Here is a 22,260-nt window from a genome sequence, read left to right on the forward strand (position 1 = left end):
TCTAGATAGACCATGAAATTTCTTTGATTTCTTCTATGTTTTACTTCTAAATAAGTTATGAACCAGACATACAAACAAACCAAACACCTGGACATACTATTCCATTTTAAAAATGTTCAATTTGACTAATTTGTTTCAAAAGGTAGAGCTGGAAATCAAAGCCTGTGTAACACCATGAATTCAGGGAACCTGAAAGTTGCATGATATATCCTCATTTATTTTCCCCCTAACCCTAAGTATGCTAGCCCTTCTTTCTTGCACTCATTCTTAGTTTATTTACTTTGAAGTTGCCTGCTAGTCTTTCAGTCACTTTCAGTTTATGTGCATAAAGCCTTGCCTGTTTATTCCAGTTGTTTAAGCTAATAATATGTATGACTTTGCCCCTTTGCATAATCTCTGGCATTTCATAACTTTTAAGTGTCTACTCTTAATAATCTTCTTTTAAGATAGAGTTCCACATTTAATAGTTGTATTCATCAACAGGAATTCCTGTTAGCAATTTTGGGACTGCTATAGTACTACTGTACAGCAATAATTCTGTTGGGTTGCAGAAGAATGTAATATGAAAGCACGAATTCCTTGCTTCTATCACAGACTTCTCCCAGAAGGTTTTACAATTGCATATTTGCATAGATGTCTGCACTGGGATGTCACTTTATAGCAATGCTATCTTGAGCTCCTAAAAAACCAAGGGATTTTGGCAGTAAAACTGTCAGTTGTTATCTACAATGCAGTTTATAAATATCAGCTAAAATAAAAACAATTTTTTTTCCATATACTTAAACCTTTAAACTGGAGTTTCCATGTCCTTTAAGAACATTTTTTTGGGTCTGTAACTTTAATTTTTTTGAAGACAAACCAAAAAATCATACAGTCTACCACAGGGAATACTCTCTGTTAAAACTAAATTAAGATTGAAAGTATGTTTTTGTAATTAATAGGTTAAAGAATATGACAGATATGTTGTAACTACATGAAAGGCAGCATTAGGAAACCCCAAATCTCAGAAGTAAAATTACTCTTAAGTACACTGTTTTTACTTACTCTGACATGGATTAACATCAGTATGGGGAAAATATTTCTAAACTCCATTGTTTCATTAAATTACTTTAATCTATGTCATAACTATCTAAAACACATATGAATAATTGATTAAAGATATTATATGCTGTCATTACATGGAATATTTATGGAACTCAGATGCTTTACCAAGCATTGATACAATTTTTTCCTTGCGTAAATTTTGGTTTTAGATTTAGAAATACATTTATTAAGAGCTTTTAACAGAATACAGACAATGGAGTGTGGTGACCAGTGCCGGAACCAGAGGCTATGGACACAAAATGAAACATGAGAAGTTCCCTCTAAACATCAGAAAACACTTTTACTGTGAAAGGTGACTGAGAGCTGGCACAGGCTACCCAGAGAAGTTGTGCAGTGTCAATCCTTGGAGATATTCAAAAGCCATCTGAACATGGTCCTGGACAACCAGTCCTAGGTGGCCCTGACTGAGCAGGGGGTTTGGATCAGATGCATCCCTCAAGCAGTCAGTAAATCTTTGAAATCCCACAAAAAATAACAATTCCTTGACTCCATTAAAAAAAAAAAAAAAGACTGTGACTTTCATTTCTGGTCATTGTAACTCAGAAATAATAATAATTGAAATTAAAAATAAAGGAAAAATAACAAGAGTGGTGGAGAAATTCTGGATGCAATGGTCAAAATTATTCTAGTATTTAAACCAGAGTGAAAACATATGTGAAGAAAGTGGTAATGGGTTTATTATTTATATTTTGTATCTTGCAGGAGCTGAGTTCTCTGACACCTATTTACATGATGTAGAGGACATTGCTCCCTGAAGTAAAAGTTCAAGTTCAGTACCACAACTGTTGTAGCCTTGACATGAGCTGTGCAAATGCTCCTTTCTTTCAGATCACTTTGGTGTCTTGTACCATACTGTTTGTGTAGTTTTCTCTTACAAGCGTTAAAGGTAATTGTATCTAAATATTTGATCTAAGGTGGTATTAGTGACATTGGGCTGTTCTGGTTACCTGCCCCTGCAGTGTTAATTTAGGATACAATACAGCAAGAATTAAGGATAAACACAGTACTTTAGCTCTATGAACTGTAAGATGACATTTTCCAAAACATCTATGCTTTTCCTGTGGTTACTCAACAGCTGGTGTACTTGAGTTGCCCATATTACCTGACTGCTGATTAATTTCAATCCTTGTTACAATCTAAAGATATGCAGGGTAGCCAAATACTCTGCTGAGAGTCAAATGCTATCTTAACATTCAGCCACTTGATTGCATTTCTTTAACAAAATATGCAAAACTTGGGTTATGTATGGGATCCATGTTACATATGTATCCACAGAGGAGTAAAACCAATAACATTTCATCTTCAGAGTGAAGATGGACCTGGGCTTGACTAAGCCCTGGATGAAAGAATATGTGGGAATTTTCCATGAAATCATTTTAAGAATACTTAAGAAGATCTTAAAGTTTGAAAATCATTGGGGTAGAATAAGTGTGGTGTACAATGAAACATGCAGCAGATAAAGTAAATTGACAGTAAAACACCAGTAGAGGAGGTACCACTATCCACTAGAAAATTTCTTGTCCTTCAGATAATTAGAAATAGAAAAAATGATGAAACTAATTTTCTCAAAATCATCCCACCATCTTTAAAAATAAGCAACCTTTAAAGAGTGATCTTGAAAAGGAAAATAAAAATGTAAAAAATAAAGAAGACTATAATTCTAATATATCGTCAACCATATAGGTGATATAAATTTATTTTCAAATCAGAATAAATTTATTTTACAAATTCAGTGTATGGTTCATTGCATATTCTCTGTCTACAACTTACTGATATGCTAATTTCACTTGCAAGTTAACATATAAAAGAGAATTTCATGAGAATCTACAGAATGGAAAGCTCTCTTGAGATACAAGAAACTGAAACAGTTGGATAAATGTATATTTTCATTTCAAGTGTGCCTGTATGTTTTGACTGTTAACTGACTTGAATATTGAATTAAATATCGATGCTTAAATATTGAATTAAAAACATAAATGACAGAACTTTCTCAGCTCGGTACAGTGCACACTGTACAGGGGTCAAGAACAATTGGGATTTTTATTTCCACATACCAGGATATGACTTGGCATCATTGTCAAGATCCTCATCTGACCTCAAAGAGAAAAATGGTGCCTTTTAACTAAAAATATGTATGTAGAATAATAACATAAATATTAGTAAGTCTGACTCATTGTCTCCTTTCAAAGTTTGGTTTTCATATGAGTTTTATTATCTGCTTTATGTAACCAGCTTTTTTTTTAATGTAACCAGTTCTCCATTTGAGTTTATCTACACTTCTCCCAGTGCTCTGTAGGGACTCATGGCTAGCAGCTCATTAATGTGAAAAGGGTGGCAAACCACTTTCCTTTCCTGTTTGGATTGAAGGAGTCATGCTTCCTCTTCTGGTTTAACAAAGCTTTTTTCTTTTGATGGGAGGCTTTGCACAAGGAGGTTCAAACTGGCTTATCCTGCCTGGTTCACCTGCTGTTTATGGCACTTCATCAGAAGTGGAAAATAGGGATCCAAATTCATGAAGCTTAGAAGTTTTAAAATCTAAACTTCCTTCTAGTGCATGTTGCTACAGCCTCTAGAGCACAGTCATTATAGACAAGAAGTAAAAAGAACGAGATGAGCCCATTTGCTGGTCCTTCCCATGAGACTTGTATGCTACTCATATTTGCAGAACTGCAGTTTTGCTCTGACTCCTGGGCCTTATTTACTAGATTAACAGAGCCAGAGAAAAGCAGCACAAGGGCTCTGGAGATGCAAATGGGGGCCAAAATGTAGCAGGGGAAGCGGGGGGATGAAAAGGGCACATAAGGCCCCTACCAGGAGAAAGGTCCACCTTGCACCCAGCAAAAACCCAGCCTCCAGCTATGTGCTCAGTGACAACTGCAGAGGGAAGGACAAGGAGGAAAGCAAGCTCAGCACCCTCCTCCCTCCCACTCCATTAATATCAGCATATTTTTGTGCCCACAGCTGTGTTACTATACTTGCACTTTCTTGTGTTGAGTCTAGGGAAAGGCACATCTCCTGGGAGGTGGGGAATTTGTCATATACAATTAGCACAAGCATCAGAACCTGAAGTGTCCTGATTTGGAAAATTACAAAGATTAATCTACATTGGTTTTGGAAAGGAAAAATTAATCAAATGTCACACATATAATTTTTTGTAAAATTCTTTAGAGTGGACCTGATTTCCGAACCTTACTCCTTCATACAAATTTATCTTTGGAGTTAAAGATGATGCTTGTGAGTGTGTTGCAATCTAGGATATTATATGATTCTACGACATCTTCCATGTGCCACCTTTATGCCTTCCTTATTATTTTCCACTTAACCAGAAAGTCCATAATGTTTTAAATATCACATCAAAAAAGATTTGCATAACAGTATATGCATCATTAAATATAAAAATAACAATTGTGAAAAAGCATATTAGTATATCCAGACTCTGTTTTACAGTACCATGAAGTGTGCACCATTACATGTTGTGGGTTCTCAGGCTATTGTCCTAAATATGAATTGCCATCTTATTGGTTACAAACCACTACCCAGTAATTCAAGAATACAGACTTTTTGGGAGAGAAGTAAATTGATAATTACTGTACATATAGTTTGATATTTAAAGTCTCAAGCACATATGAACATATAAGTACAGGTTATAAACTTGGTAATGTAAGGAGCACACATGGGTAACCTAGGTAGTCATACTCATGTTATTAGATGTCTAAATTAAGAACCTAGGTGATTGTTTTCATTTTAAAAGTGCTTGTGTGCAGCTGTCACAAGACTCCCTTCATAAATCCATCTTGGATTATTTATAGGCTTGCAGCTTTTTAATTCTGCCATACAACTAATAGCAATCTTCATATAGTTCTCAAGACTGTAGGTCTCAGGAAAATGAATAACTTTGGAGGAAAGTCCCCACAAACCTTAAACATTCAACCACTGATTAGAAGATTTTATATACACAGGAAAAAGGCAGAAAATAGAGTGGAGTGAGAATTATGCCACATATAAATGAACATAAATACACATATACAGAGTATGATCATGCATATACATTCATAGATGAATATATAAAAATATGTATGTGTATATGCATATGTATATGTATATGCACATATGCTCGCTTCCCATGAGTTATAAGGTTCATATACTATTCATGCAAAAATATAACTGTCATTCTAAAACCTAAAGTACTGGATTTAGTGATTTAATGAACTGCTATTATTGCACATTCTTGCATTTAACTATACAAAACCCCTTTAATGGCAAAAAGGAAAGCATGTATCTGTGAAAGAGGGTTAAAACTGTTGCTACAGTGAAACAACCACAATGTGAAAGGAATCACTCATTTTCTGTACGATAACATCCTTTGTCTTCCATTGAATCAACCTTTACTTCATGGTTGACCCATTTTTAACAGAATTTCGCATCACAGAATATCTGAAACGGCTACAGCCCTGAAAGGCATTTTAACATTAAAATCTGCATCACGAGACATTTCTAGAGTACTATAAAAATAAGAAAGAATGTAGGCAAGCAGCATGAAGACTAATGCTTGTCACTTATTCACAAGACTTACCTTACAGAATTCAGGATCTTGAATTTGACAAATGTTTAGTTTCTGTCAAAGAGAGGAATAGGTTTTCTACCACAACTAGGACCACTTTTATATTTTTCATGTAAACATCACTGGGAAAAACATTCTGAAGAGCAATTCATTGCACTGAAGTGCAGATAAGAGCTTAAAAATATCCCATTACACTTTTTTCAAGGTCAATATTCATTGTTATCTTGCAGAAAATGCTAAATTCAATAAGATCCTTGTCAAGGCTCTGTTCTTCTAAATGTTTTCCAGCATTTGCTTTACACAAATGCTGTGCCAAGTGCAAGCAACCTGTCAAACAAAGAGCATCACACAGGAATAAGCAGGCCTTTCATTTTCTGCCTAGTTGTACTGCATCTGCATTTTGCTTACCTGTCTTTAATTCAGACAGGTTCCCTTTTAGACTTTGTTCTAAAGCAAATTGACTCAACCCCAGGTTTTCTGTTAAGGATGTTTTAAGATATTACTTCAAGCTGGATTTTACTCTTTTTTATTATTAAAACAAGAGCAGGCACAGAGCATTTAATAATCTATCCTCTATTTACAAATCTTTCAACTCCCTTTCTGGAAGATAGAGAAAACATGGGCTCTTGATACTAATAAAAATTTCACATCGCTATCAGTTTGATGTTAAAAAAAGCCTTTCTGTACTCCATTTTTCTTTTTAACTGGATTAGTCCTGACTGGGTAACTAATTTTAAAATATCTTTGAAGTGTGAATATAATATTGCCTCATTTTAGTTAAATATTTCAAATATCTAAAAGTGACTCAAAACATTAATCCTATAATACGTTCACTTCTGTAATCTTGTAATGTGAGAAGTTGATGTGTTTAATCCCTGTGAACCAAACTGAGTACTTAGCCAAAGCTTTGCTTGTACTTTTTGCAAATCACAAAATTAGACTGAATGTAAACATGGGGCAACTTCGGATTTTAGTTACTAATTACTCATTATGTTAATAAGAAACACTTGAGAAGAAGCCCAGCTCCTCCACCCCCAACCTACACTTGAAAGCAAAGAAAAAAATTGTAATTTTATAAATTATTTGAAACCATGTTCGTAGTTTGTTCTTTCCAAACTGAAGTGTGAATTGACAATATTCTGATTCAAATAAATGACTAATCATTCCTTAGAGCTGCCAGTAGTTTGAAGTATGTTTTAAGTAAACATCATTTAATCAAACACATTGAGGTAAAGGCTGAGACCAGAATAGTTATGATTAAATAAGATAAAATTCTGTAAGTTTTCAGTCTGGAAGGAAAAACAATTATATCCTTTTTTGCAAATACACTTTACTATAGTGACACAAAAATTATTTCAGTTTCATGAAGATGTTTAGAGATCTTGATTCAAAATATCGGTTCTGCCTCTTAGAAGAGCCAATTTATTAAGAGCTTAGCCTAGGATTGTAAACTATAGCTGTCTTTAACAAATTGCTTGTGACCAGTTTTTCTAAGTTGTGTCAATTGGCATTTTGGGTGATGACAGCTGAGCGAAGGCTTTTGGTCAGACACAATCTATACCTGAAGGAATGTAACTGCTATACAATTTCTGTAGCCTGTCCTGAGCTGTTGTCATTTGCTGTACCTGCTCAATTAGCAGCCTGTCAGCAAATCTGCCTAGAAAACCAAAATGCTGCAAGTCCTGGATAAAAAAAGCCCCTCTCTCTGAGCTTTGTGGTTTGAAGTCTAAGATCTCTTCATTTTTGTCTGGCAATTAAAAGAATGAAACAAATGGTATAATATTTTCAAATTTTTTTTAGATTTTTTTTAAAATACATGTCAGAGGGAAACCAAACAAAAGTTATCCAGTCACTTAAAACAAATGCTGACAGTGTTTTGTGCCAGTTCTGTACCCTAATACAACTACTGCAGATGCAGAACAAAATGCAAAATAAATATTGACTATAACTTAATGTCATAACTTTCTGAGTAAGCATTGAATTTTGGATGAAATTTGTTCCCAGCTAACTTTTTACTTCTAAATTGCTTTATAAAATGCTAAAATTGATTTAATTTTCTATTATAATAATAATAATAACTGGAAAACATATTTATTAAAAACCAGGGTGTATCTAGGTTTTTCAGTCTCCTACAAAGTAAAATGGAGAGGAATAGGCACTTTTGAAGAACAATTCATCCTGTCTTAAGGTATGTAAGACATTACCCTATGTCTTTCTGCTTCACTGCAACATTTTTTCCTATTTTACAAACTACTGGGAAACTAATTGAAGCAGTTTTGGCTTGGTGAAGCATGAGCATCCTGCAACATATTTTGAAATTCTGTTTTAATAGTCATATACTTATTATTTCTATTAAATGCAATGAAATTTGAAATCATCTTGAGAGATCCATTGGTGATGTCTTTGAGTCTGTGACCCAGAAGAGTATTCTTGAAAAGATTGCATTTTGCTGTACGTCACATCATCATAGAAAATTAAAGATTCATCACAGTAATGGAGATGGTGCAATGGAGAATGCATTTAGCTAATCATAATTCAGGAATTTAATTACCTGTGGGCACATGAGTGAAAGTGGAAGAGTCAGTAATGCAAATAGTCTTCAGGTGATGGGATGACTTGTCTAATGTTAAATGACTGAAAATTTACCATTCTTCACAGATCAAGAGCAAGGTCTAAAAGCATAGGAATCCTGGCATTAGCAACTTTGAAATAACATTTCCAATGTACATTCTGTCCCCTCAGTACTTTAAAAAATACAGCAAACACCTCACCAGTGGTGTGAATAGGTTTGTGTATGCCTATTAATGTGTGGATTTCCCTCATATCCATCTTTCAAGACCAGCCATCTTTTTTATTTTTTGGGGGGGAGAAGAGAGCTCCAGACAGCAATTAATGAATCCCATGAACTTTTCCAATATTACAATAAAAATGACAATAGTGATGGGAATTTATTTGAATTCCATATGATTACCAAGCCTAGAAAATTTGACAAAAATAAAAACCACATCTAACAGCTTCTGATATAGCTGTTAGCTCATTTCAATGAAGTTTAAGTCCTATCCATGCTGAAATTTTCTTACCATGCCTGCAGAAGTAGCTGAAGGGACCACTCCAACACAGCTGAAATAAATACTAATGGAAATTACGAAAGTTCTCTAATCTTTCAAGTTCTGAAGTAATTTGCTTGTAAATTCAATAGCTATTGACAATTTCAGGTAAAGATTTAGCTTTAATTTACATTGGTGAAATAGTCAGGACCTTATTACTATGTCAGGGAAATACTGACTGAAAGGGTAATGGAGCTATCAGGAAGTCATGAGCAGAAAAGCCATTTCATAATTTACCAGTTCCAGCCATTCCTTCTTCATATTAACACAACAACACTCCAATAAGTACTTATATAGAAAAGAGTGCAATATGGAACCACATTCCTGGTATAATCTCATTAATACTTTTTTATTTAAGTTGTAAAACAATGTATTTATTATTTTTTTTCAATACAGGTATATGCAATGTTGATATTATACATGGTGTATGTACATATGTATGTAAAGGCTATACCATTTGACACATGATTAAATTTTATTTATCAATTTCATATTAAACATGTTCAGTAAAATAAAGGAAATATTATTCTGGAACATGAATCCTGCATGAAAAATAAATCATTAAATATTTGAGGTGTCAGGAAGTGATGTTTTTGATTAGTGCCAAAATTCACAGAGGCATAAGAGGGTTCTTTACCCTTCTCAACATTTCCAGGTAGACAGTGTGTAGCTTGATAGCAGAAGTGGTAGGAAATATAAGTTTGAAGTTTCACAGTGCCACTGAGAAGTGGAAACCTCAAAAACCTGATGGACAAAATTAACATTTTGACACTTCAGCCTTGTCCCATGTAGAAGACTTCCAATTCAGGGAAATGTTATCAGTATCTTAAAGATAATTGCTCCCCAGAGAAAGATATTACAATCCTCTTTCAAAATGGTCCAATTTTCTGATCTCACTGTACTTAAATAAAAAATCCTTATTACAATAATATAATAAAATTACAGATTTCTGTGTAAAATCCATCCCCCTGTCTATCTTCAGTAAGATATAATAAGTTCATTTCAGAAATGCTTTTTTATGCTTTTAATGTTGTTTTGATTTAGATTATTTTTTGTGATTTAGAAAATATTCAGATAAAATGAAATGTGTTTAGGATAATTTATTTAATCTCTTTTTTTTTGTTTTTTTTTTACACAGGGAATAATCTTTTTGGTCATAAAAACCAAAGAAAATTATTGCTTATTTTTTTACAATACATTTCAACACACAAACAAAGTAATATTCTATTGTAAGGAATAACAACAGATATTTTTAATGTCATATATTTGTTGTTTCTACTTTTAGATGTTGTGTATAGCAAAACGGTAAGTCTATAAAGTAGATTACTGTAAGTATGTACAAGCACAAATAACAACACCATTCACTGACAAATACACAGTTGTGCACACTGCTAAGTTATACTGCACATTTATTCTGAAGCATGGCCAGGGTATATACCTACTGAGATGAAAAGACACCTTGTATTATTAAAAGGTATAAAATAATCTTTTAACTTAACATGTTTGTAGGCTAAATATGCCATCATTAGTACAAGGAATTGCAAATGTACATCTCTGTATAAACTTCTGAGCTTGCATCCTACGGTGATTTATATCATCACTCCTTCCTAATTTTGAAGTATACAAGCACAGGGTATGCAAGCACACATATGTGTAAGATAGACACATAAATGAAATTTTAGACCATGAGTTATTAATATATACAGATAGCAAATGTGTGCAATATCCTCAGATGAATCAGTACAGGACCTAAATGTCCATCATTTTCTAAACTTGGAAATCCCACCACTATCCTAAGGTTATCGAGAAGGATTACAGAGCACTGACAGTGAAGTTGGTAGGAGGCTACCCTGAACTGTACATTGTGACTGCCAAGGGACCTACATGTCTGCCATAGGACAGGAAAGTTGTCTTTTAAAAAAAATTACTTACAATGATGACCAGAGAACAACAAGCTCTCCGTTATGCTATTTTTGTCATCATCTGCTCTCCCTGAGAGCGTCCTAATGGATTTCATATCCTGTGAAAAGCCTGAATTCACTGTTTCTCCCCAAATATCTATTTGCTCTTTACATTAATAATTTCTGGAATTCTGATACATAAGATGAATGGGAAAATATATGTAATATTATAATGAGAAACCGTTTCCAGAGTCTATAAAAGACAGTCAGTTTAGTATTTTATAACAACAGTTTTTGTTTTCTAAGTCAATTTCTATACAGGAAAAAGTCTTCTTCTTTTGAAAATTTCTTCCTAAATTTTCTTCATCTTAAGCTTTACAACATTTATGCAGGTAGATATATATTCAGCTAAAAATATGCCGAAGATAAACCTTTAGGTATATCTGAATTCAGTGCAATTGCATATGAATTTTACTGATAGCACAGTAATACTGCTTGAGCTGTAAAGTTACTAAGGAAACTGTACATTTATTGAAATTTATTTTGTGAGCTTCTGATGGGGTATGAAGGATGAGTATTTCCATTCTGTTGACAAAACCACTGTCTGATGCTGGAAAGTAAATAGAATGTAGGGGTTTTGGTTACAAATATGCAGTCAGGTAGACCAAGACTTACTAAGTCCATTATGGGGAGGAGCTAACATCATCTATTTGCCAACAATTGTGTTTATATGATCCTGTGTCTCTTCCAATCTTTACCGTGCTGCCTAGTCATGGTATTTCAGTACTATAAGATACACAGTGCACCTTGGAGTTATTATAAAAATATACACAAAGAAATATAATCATCCTTGCTTTCATCACAGCGACACACAAGTTTTTATAAATCGATGCAACCTAAATCTAAAGATTTAGAGGAGATTCACATTGTGTTATTTTGACTATCCTGCTTGGTGGCAAATTACGTGCTTAGAATTATGCAGTAACTTGTTTAAAGTGTCTGAGCAGGGAACTGCATTGTTTTAAACTAAGTCTGTTTAGAAACAAGCTAGCTCAATGACCTTGTGCATAGGTCACCTAAAAATCCCAAATTCCAGTGTAAATTATCAACCTATTTCTTCATTCCAAGCACACACCAGTTTCCCTGCACATCAAGAGAAGTGAGACTGATTGTAATCTAACATGGTGTTGCTACACTTTCTTTCAAAAATGTTGTACAGACTGTAGCTGAAAAAAATATTCCCCTCTCCTCTCCATTGTACACTAAGGACAAACCAGATTCATCACATGCCCTCAAATTTTTCTTTTAATTTTCTTTACAGGATGTAGTTCATCTGAAATCATGTCTGAGAGTCCCTCTGGGTTATTTTTCATTCTCTGAAGTCTGACATTTTACCTCTGTGTCATGCACCTCACCCAGTTATGTCCTTGCACAAACTGACCAATTTGACCAGGCAGAATTATCAGGGCAATGACTAGTGAGCCTGGGAAGTCTAAATACAAAACTAGTGCAGACATCACCCTAATTTCCTGAGGATGCAAACAGAAGTGGTTGCAAGAACCAATATAATTGTTTTAATCATTTAATCTATTGCTTTAATCAAAATTTCTCCTTCTAAATAGCAAAAACACAACTTCTCTTGAATTATGTGTTTAGTATCAGTGATAACAGGTTAAACAATCTTTGATTATCTCTCCTTAATGATGAATTATTGCATACATTCTAGATTTTGCAATGGGTTTTGGCAAATCTCATTCAGTCCTAATGTCAAAAAAATTATATCTTTCCAAGCTTAAATGAGAATTGTTCTGACTGTATTATAATGATTTACAGAATGACACCATGATTCACTGAAAGAAGTGCCTTGTGTTTTGTGTTTGACATACATCTCTCCATGTGCACTGAATATCCATACTTCTATGTATATTTGAAAATGCAGACAACCATGCTGCCATGAAGCACTGCCCTGGGAAAGAAAATGCAGCATGTGGTAGAAAAAAAAAGCAACAAAACAAAAAACCCTACATCTACCCTGAATTAAACTACTCTGAAAGTTTTCTTACTCCTAAATTTTTCTTTCCACACACACAGAGACATCCCCACATCACAAGATGAATAGAGAGCTTTTATGCAACAACCAGAAGAGCTTAGAGAGACTTTTTTGAAAGTGAATAAGGTCTAAAGACAAAGGTTCATATTCTGCAACTGTTTTAAGGTATTTTTGACCCTTCTTACCTGCCATGTCTGTTTTAGGATGCTGCTCCCTCAAAGCCTCCAGCACAAGTGTTTCAGTGGCTGGACTCTCAACCAAGTCAGGCTCCACTTTAAATGTAAACCAGGCGATTTATAAACTTTATAGCTTATAAAAAGAAAAATTCTAATTTCCCTTGGTTATATTTTGGCCTTGGAAATGAGTTATTGGAAAGGAGGGGAATACTGAAATTATTTTAGACAGCACTGTCACTGAAAAATTGCATGTGGAACTACACTGCTGTACTCGAAAGCTGACACACACAGCTAAGGACCTACCCTTAGGGACATCTGGGCAGCTAGAAGCAAAACTTTGGAAAGAGCCACTAGGTGTCCACTGACATTTTCAGGTTATTAGGTACCTTTATAAAAATATTCCTTCTTTTGGTGATGGAAGTATGTAACATTTTAGCTCGCCACTCATGAATTTAAGTCTTGGTATTACCAAGTAGTCAGACTCATCCTGTCTATTTCAGATGGTTTTAGATCAGGGTACATTTCCTGGCAAAGTCTGACTTTGATGGCTAGCTTGAGGCTCTACCCTCATATTATTAACTCAAATTTTGTTCCATAGAAGCTGGCATATATTAGACTTGTACTGAAAATTTATGTCACTTCTAAATGTACAGCATACATGTTGAATATTCCCTATATTCATGTTCAGTTACAATGAAAATAAAAATTGCCAACATAAAAATATATCTCTATTTCTGCAACAAAGCCCATCTTTAAACCTGCATTTGCAATAAGCTTGAAATACAGTTTCACACTAATTCTTCAAACATGGATATATGTACTGATGCACAAAATTAATAAAATATTGTCATTTGCATTGAATATATTAAACATAATATTTAGAATTTGAAGAAAAGACACATCAGGTAGTCTCATAGTATCTTAATCCATTTGAAATTTGCTTTAAATGTATAATATTTTTTAGTTTAGCAAGATCAACAGAAGAAAGAAAAACAAGTTCTGATGGGCTTTTCATGTTAGACATAAAGCTGTGAAGCTGTACTTGAACCTGACAAGGTGAGTTTTGGTTGTCATGCCCACTTTGCTGGCCCCCCACACTGGGGAAGAGTCTGATCGTCTTGTATCTACACTGCTCATTTTGGCCATTTCCTGTGCAATGTGGAGGTTTCTGGGAGAGCAGTTTTTCAGGAATACCTGCTCCACAGTTCTATGTTACGTGTCCCTCATGCCCCACTGGCATTTACATGGTGTCCAGCTTGTCAAGACACTGCGTCATCCTCCATCAGCTGCTCTGTCATTACAGAGGATGTCAGCCCCTGGGTCACCAATTACAGATATGCACAACATCCTCATATCCCTGTGATGAGGAGGGGCTGTCTCCAGATTCCCTGTCACCTCTCAGAGCCTTCGGTGCAGCACAGTGAGCATTGTTTGATGCCTGCCTTGGGATCAGAGTGGAGCAAGAATGATCCATAGTCTCAAGAGCACACTGTGACAGGACCCAGTAAAGTGATCTTCTGGTCTGCTCCTCGTGCATAGGCATGGCTCCTGGAGCACTGGAGATCCCATCAGTCCTCTAGAAGGAATGGGATAGACAAGCTTACTTGGGCCACAATGAGTTGCAAAGTGCCACATGATTAAGAGGCAGAAGTTTGCCATTATCAAAGCTGTAAGGTTTTGCCTGTCTTCTGTGGAGGAATATACATCTGTGTGAAATAAAGCATATTCTCAGATGACTGACATAAGTAATTTAACTACATCAAGAAGGCACTGTACTGTTAGTCAGAAAAATTATTCCAGCTCTTATGTTTAGACAAAAATATTTAATCTTGAAATCTATTTCTGTGTGGTCGTCCATTACTGATGTCAAAAATGAATGCCTGAAATTAAACAATTCCTTCTTATATCTGGCAACTTTGAAGTACTTAATTTCTCTGGTTAAGAAAACTAACATCAAATTCATCACAATCCATATAATACAAACTGTAATAATTATCTGCTATTGGAAACTATTTCTGTTCATAGTGCTACACCAAACAGAGTCAACCTTGTGTTATACTTTATCTGGTTCTATTAAAAATTATCTTCCCAATCTTCTAGAAGTCAAGCGATTTCTGCACTGATGAAGTTTATGAGTTAGGATCCTTTTCAGAACTTTTCATCCACATTCTTACCTACATATTAATTTCAAGTGTTGTGAGATACCAGGTATGGGTCTTGAAATCCTGAATTCTGGGCTATGAGATATTTAAGGAAAGATGGTTGATTCAACTGGCTAGAGAAATTTTTACTCAGCAGAATTTGAGAATATAATAGAATACATGGAAAAAAATTATTACTTTTTTAAATTATTATTTTTGAATATTTGAATGTACTTTGTGCATTGAATAGATGTGCCTTCCTCCAGCCTCACTGTTTGGTTTAGCATGTGACCTGATATACAGTACTTATATATGTCAGACTATAATATATGTACAAGCTTCTTTACATGTCCAGTTTAAAACATTCAGTCATGTATGGATATAAAAAATTTTCCACGATTGCCCCCAAAACCTATTATGTCTTTTTTGGGCAAAAATAGAGAAAAGTTTTTCAATTACATTTTTCTTTCTCTCTACTTTTGTATTAAAATTGTTTATATACAACATAATTTTATATTTATTCTTGTTACTATCTCATACAATTTTCAAACAAATTCTTTTGTGGCCAGAAATAGCATAGTAGTCATCATTTAAGAGACAACATTGTAAGTTTCCATGTGACAATATTCTTGCTTAATGGGTTGCAGAAGCAGTACAATACAATAAATTAATTATGAGAAGTTACTTTTGGGAGTAGAACCCAAAGTTTCCTAAATAACTCCATTAGCTGGAGCCAGCACTTTGTAGTGTCTTTGTAGTATTCAATCAATGTAGACTTCCTCTCACTGTTTCCTCTTTTCAATCAGTATAATTGATAACACTAGCCTTTTAATTTGATAGGCCCTTCTTTATCTGCCATGCATTTTGTACTCTTGCAGTTCTTCTAAGGACCAAAAGCAATTAAAATTAAAAAAAAATAAAAGTATAGGTAGCAATTTGAATGTCCACAAAAATTTTATTAGGATTTTAGGCAGGTTACTCTGAAAATCTTTCTTATTTGTGGTGCCTTCTTCTCTGTTTTTCTTGTCGGATGAGAAAATTTGCATCGTTAGTCTCACCTGCTCACCCAAGAGGGCTAAACTGGTTCAGGGTGTTTATCACTATATTTCTTTAGCTTTCATCTCTAGTAGGGAACGGAATGGAATGGGAATAGGAATAGGAATAGGAATAGGAATAGGAATAGGAATAGGAATAGGAATAGGAATAGGAATAGGAATAGGAATAGGAATAGGATAATCCTGAGTTAGAAAGGACCCATCAGGAACATCAAGTCCACTCCTGACCCAGCACAGGACACCCTCAAGAGTCACAGTATGTGCCAAGAACATTGTCCAAATGTTTTTTGACCTCTGCCAGGTTGGTGCTGTGGCCACTTTCCTGGGAAACCTGTGCTCAACCACCCACTTGGTGAAGAGCCTTCCGCCACAGAGACAAATTTTTCCATGGATTTTTTTTTACCTAGGAGGATCTCAATTTTAAGTTATCAATCACTAAATATTACTTTACTCTTTTGTACTTGCAACTTAATGTATTTCAGCTACCTATTTTCTTCTTGAAGAAGAGAGAATTCTTCCTCTTCTAATCTAGCCATAGCAATATTTCTTACACTGGTGGAGTTTACTGTGGGTATATATAACATGTCCACAGGCAGGTGCATCTATCACAGTTGAAAAAACTCCCCCCACAAAAAAAAAACAACTTAGCCAATCCAAATTTATTCTTAAGATTCACCAGATCCTAAGACATGTTCCTTAAAACTAACTGATGGTTATCAGGTGATGGTGCACTTTTGTCTTACTTGCAATAGAAAAAACATAGGTAGGCAATCTGGGCTGAAACTTTAACTTTTTAAATGGCTGAAATTACACGCGGTCCTCTTTCCCTTCTGTTCAAAGATAAAAATCCAAAGTGTACTGAAGCTAATGCACTTGCAGCTGTGAAAAGTACCTACACAGCAGGGAATTTGAAAGAAAAAATCCAGACATTCACTTCATAAGGTTCAGCACAGGCTCAGGAATCCACTGAAATAAGAATTACATTATCCAATGTCAGTTAAGCATGCAATACTTCAGAACTAAACGGCATTGGATCAAGTAAAATTTTATATTTATGGATTCAGTGGACTTCATCCAGACTTTTGATCTTTCAAAATACCTGAAACCAGAAAATTAGGGTTTGGATGCTTGTCTTGGACTTCAGTGCTGCTTTATTGAAAACCATCCTGCCTTTTAACCAGTTTCCATTGTAGGTAATCTTTTTCTTTTTGGGGGTTGACACGTAATAATTAACAGCAATTTTCTACTAATTATATATATATATATAAAACTATACTTAGCAGTATATATACATGTAGTATATATAACTATATATACATATAAAGCTGGTGTATACCAGCTTCATTAACTCAGCTGGAATTAATACAATCTCTCCGTTACTTAATCTGGACCTTCTCTTTCTATCTCAAAAATAAAATTTATATAGCTAACTGGATTTGTTATATATAAAAACCAGAAGACAATGTTTCCTGCAGACTAAAATTATACAAGCATAATAAGAGGGTTTTTAAGAGATTCACATTGAATATCTATCACACAAAAGTACAATTCCACAAGTAGTGGAAAAGGGGAAAGGATGAGTTAATCTTCAGGTGTCAGCAAGGCCTGCAAGAGAAATGTGGGCTGAAGAGGAAAGATAAAAATACCCATTGGAAGTAATATATTGATTGAGTTAAGAAATTAGAATTAGAAAATAGAAATAATAATACAGTACAATACAAATACAAATTTCAACTAAGAGCTATTTAGTTTTCTTGGAAACCAATACATAGGAGAAATAATGAAAATGGTTAAAACAAGTATCAGAGCAAATTATTTGGTGACCGTGTGAAAAGAAGGAGACTCCCATGTCTTAGTCAGTGTTCTGAGTGTTGGAGCCTTCATGGTGCAGACCTATTTGCTGCTTGTCACATTTGTTGTTTGATTGCCATGATATTAACCCAAAATTTACTTTTGCCTTTAAATTCTATTTTGGTTCAACTACTGTATTTCTCAATGTATTTGCTTGATATTTTTCAAAGGGTTCTAATTATATCCACACATCTCTATGTATTTTTTTTTTCTGAGGTTGTTACATCTCATGCCAAAGTATTTTTTACATTGTACTCTATTTTGGTAGCTATTTCATGCAGGCAGTTCTGATTCTTTCAAATTATTCTGAAGTTGAATTGTCTGATCCTGCTGTCAGCTAGTGTATATGATCATGTTTCCACTGACTTTGACGGGTTATAGCAATTTTTGGCAGCTGACAGCAGCAACTTTTCTAGACCAAAAAAAATACTGTTGATTTGTAAGAGAATCACAAATCCCCAGTGCTTACATAATTGCATTATCCGTCTGAAATGAATACACTGCTCACTAAAATAATCTTTTTACCTACTCAGGAACAGTAAAGACAAAATTATTAACTATAAAGTGTAGTTTTCATCTGTTTTTAATAGTGCAGAAAGTACTTTCAAAGTAAGCATCAATAACCTTTGAGTGAATTGTTCTGTTTAGTTTTAAGAATAGTATGTGGCTAGAATTATTGTCTAGCCTACTTAACAGCCTGATTTTTTCCTAATCTGTTGCAATTTTAAATGATCAGCATCACTGGTAATCACAGGTGTACGTAACATGAAAATTAGTCATGAAAACATCAGTCCATGAATTTCTTATTCTGATGTCTTCTGTAACCCAGCATATTAAACATCACACGTCAATTCATGCTTCAAATTGGGTTGGTTTACTTAACAGGTGGTATTTTCTTTTTTAAGGACAACTTCAGTACCTGCTAAAAAAATATTAGAAAAACATAACTGAAAATATAGCATCTAATTTTAAAAAATGCAGAATTTCAGTAGTATAATATGTCATATTTTTAAGCATGCATTGGATTTGTGTGGCAAGGCTTTGTTTATACAAGGGCAACAGGGGTGGTTTCTGTGAAAAGCTGCCAGAAGCCTCCCCAATATCCCACAGAGCCAGTTTCAGCCAGCTCCAGGATGGACCTGCTGCTGACTGAGGTCAAGCCATCAGCAATGGTGGCAGCGCCTCTTGTGGGGAACGAAGCCCACGCTGAACAGATTTGTTGGCAGAACTTGTGTGACCCCATGGAAGACCCACACCAGAGCAGTGTGTTCCTGAAGGATTGCACCCTGAAGGCACTGGAGCAGTTTGTGAACAACTGCAGCCTATGGGCAGCTCACATATTGGAGAAGGTCTTGGAGGACTGTCTCCCATGGCAGGGACCCCATGCTGAAGCAGGGGGTGAGAATGAGGAGTCCTCCCCCACGAGGAGAAGGGCATAGAAGAGGCAATATGCGATGAACTAAGCACAGCCTCCATTCCCTGTCCCCCTGTGAGCTGACAGAGGGAAGGAAGGCAAGGAAAATCAGCAGTCGAGTCTGAGAAGAAGGGAGGGGTGGGTGAAAGGTGTTTTTAAAAGTTTATTTTAATTATTCATTACCCTACTATGAATTGATTGGCAATAAATTACACAAATTTCCCCAAGTCAAGTCTGTTTTGCCTATAATGATGGTGGGTGAGTGCTCTCTCCCTGTCCTTATCTTGATCCATGAAACCATACTCATGTTTTTTTCTCACTATCTAGCTGAGGTGTGAAGTGATAGAGTGGCTTGGTGGGCACCTGGTATCCAGCCAGGATAAATCTACCACAGACCACTTCCGTATTTAAAGGCTGGAGCTTTTTATTTCCAAATTGACTTTCAAAAGTTAAAATAATTTGACTGACATTTTAAAATTGCAAAATTACAAATAAAGGTATATGTAAGAATATTTAATATTTTTTGACTTCTTGCTTCCCAGAAAATTCTGTAATTTTTTAGGCTGTAAATCCTCATTCTCATCCACCTCTATATCCAAATACCAATTATCTATCTGAACTATACTTATTTGTATAAATTGTGTTGTGTATCTGCAAATACCAGAATTGTTCTCTGAGCTACCACCAGTAAAATAAGTTTTCATGAACAACTAAGTTTGACAATTCTTGCAAGAGCATCTTGACAATAACTGGTGTCTTCTCTTGGGTAGACCAGTACTGAACACTTTTCATAATGTTACTGCTTTATCTTTCCAGGTCTGTGAGCCAGTCAACAATGAGTAATTCTGAAGCAGATAAATCCCCTGTTTTCCAACCAGTATTTGCTCCCTCTGATAGTACCAATGACTTCCCAAAGGCTCCCTTAGGTGTTAGAGGTCTAACCCCCGTAAAAGTTCATTAAATACCCTGGGCCAAAGCATTTGGTAGCAAACAAGCCAAATTAAGGAGGTAAAATACTGCAACTGAGAAATGCTTAAGGAAACTGCAGTTATCTACTTACCATTTTCCTGATTATCTTCCACTACTCTATTATCCAAATCCATTTTTGCTCACAGGCAACTTGATGGCAAAATTCCATGGTAGAACAGAGTGCACAGGGACTTTTGTTAAAAGTAGAAGTGATCTATATTTAGACAGTCCCATAAATAACAGTCAACAGCATGAAGTACTTTTAGCATATATGTGAAGTACCAGGGTATAAATCCTGAACTGCAGTTTGCAGGCAAAGCTTCAGTATGAAATCACAGTGATCACAGTGAAATCTTTTTTCAAAACATGGCTATTTTTCACGACTGCCTATCACCCAGAAAGATGTCTACTGAGGTTCTGATCAATGGTAAGTTGAACAGAGTCAGCAGTGCCCTGGTAACAAGTAAGGACAACCCTGTCCTGTGGTGCATCAGGCACAGCATCACAGCTGGGCAAGGGAGGGGATTGTCCTGCCATGCTCTGAGCTGGGGCAGCCTCACCTCGAGTGCTGGGGGCAGGTTTGAGTGCCACAATATAAGACATTAAGCCCTTAGAAAGCACCCAAAGAAGTGGCACAAGGACAGTGGAAGGGTCTGGAATGGAAGCTGTGTGAGGAGCAGCTGAGGTCACTTGGTCTGTTCAGCCTGGAGGAGACTGAGACCTCATGGCAGCTACAGCTTCCTCATGAGGGGAAAAGAGGGGCAGACACTGATCTCTTCTCTGTGGTCACCAGTGACAAGGCTGGAGGAAATGGTGGGAAGCTGAGTCAGGGGAGGTTTAGGTTAGGTATCGGGAACAGTTTTTTCACCTCTTACCTTCACTTTCACTTCCATTACCTTCAAAGGTTAATGGAACACTGGCTCAGGCTCCCCAGGGCAGTGGTCACAGCACCAAGCCTGACAGAGCTCAAGGAGAATTTGGACAATTCTCTCAGACACATGGCGTGACTCTTGGAGTATCCTGTGCAGGGCCAGGATGGGTCCCTTCCAACTCGGTGCATTCTATGCTTCTGTGATTGTACTGCATAGAATAACCTATGTTCATCTTCTTATTGCAGGCATAGCACTCCTAAAAGTAGATAAGCAGAGTTATAACTCTTGAAAGATAGCTATGTAAAAAATTATGTTATTCTTCCTCTGGGAAAGCAACTACTACAGCTGCTGGTTTCTGCAGTTAAGTAATCATTAAGTATTGCAGGGAAGCACGGCCTGGTTGGAATCAAAGGGATAAGGCGAGTGGGAATAAGGTGCAGGTACTGGTTCTGCATAGTTCCTTGCTTGGCTGGCTGCCCTTTGCACAGCAATGTCTTCCAGCACTGGTGCCAAACCACCTTTCTTGGCTGCCTTTTCCCTTGCTCTCTCACTCTCTTTTTCAACCACTGGTAGGGGTAGACTCTCAGGCCATTCTGAGCTCCACGAGTTGTTCCAGAGATGTGGATACCTGCTCCACTGCCTGCTAGCACAAGCCCAGCTTGTCTCTTGTATGATCTTGCTGGGTGTCTCAGGAATATTGGTATGTCCGTGCTTTGCTAGCTATGCATTACACCCTCCCTTGTCCTGCCAGCCATTCCTCCCTCCCCTGCCTGCTCACTGTTCACTCACTTGCTGAAACAGAAATTATTTACATTTCAGAGGATGTGGAAAAAGTGGTTTTAACCTTCAAGAAGCATCCTGGTTTGAAAAACAGCCTTAATAGATGCAACTTGCCCTGGCAAAAGCAGTAACCATGAGTGTGCTGGGTTTTAACCTTTTTTGCTTTGCAAGTTCATTACCAGTGAATGTAACCCAGACAGAGCTATAGCTTCTGCTTAGCTTTTATTAATTTTCTGTTGGTTAAGCAGCTTAGCTGTTGAGCAGTAAGCATTACAACTA

The sequence above is a fragment of the Cinclus cinclus genome, chromosome 4 (assembly GCF_963662255.1).
Source record: "Cinclus cinclus chromosome 4, bCinCin1.1, whole genome shotgun sequence".
In the NCBI taxonomy this organism is placed as follows: Eukaryota; Metazoa; Chordata; class Aves; order Passeriformes; family Cinclidae; genus Cinclus; species Cinclus cinclus.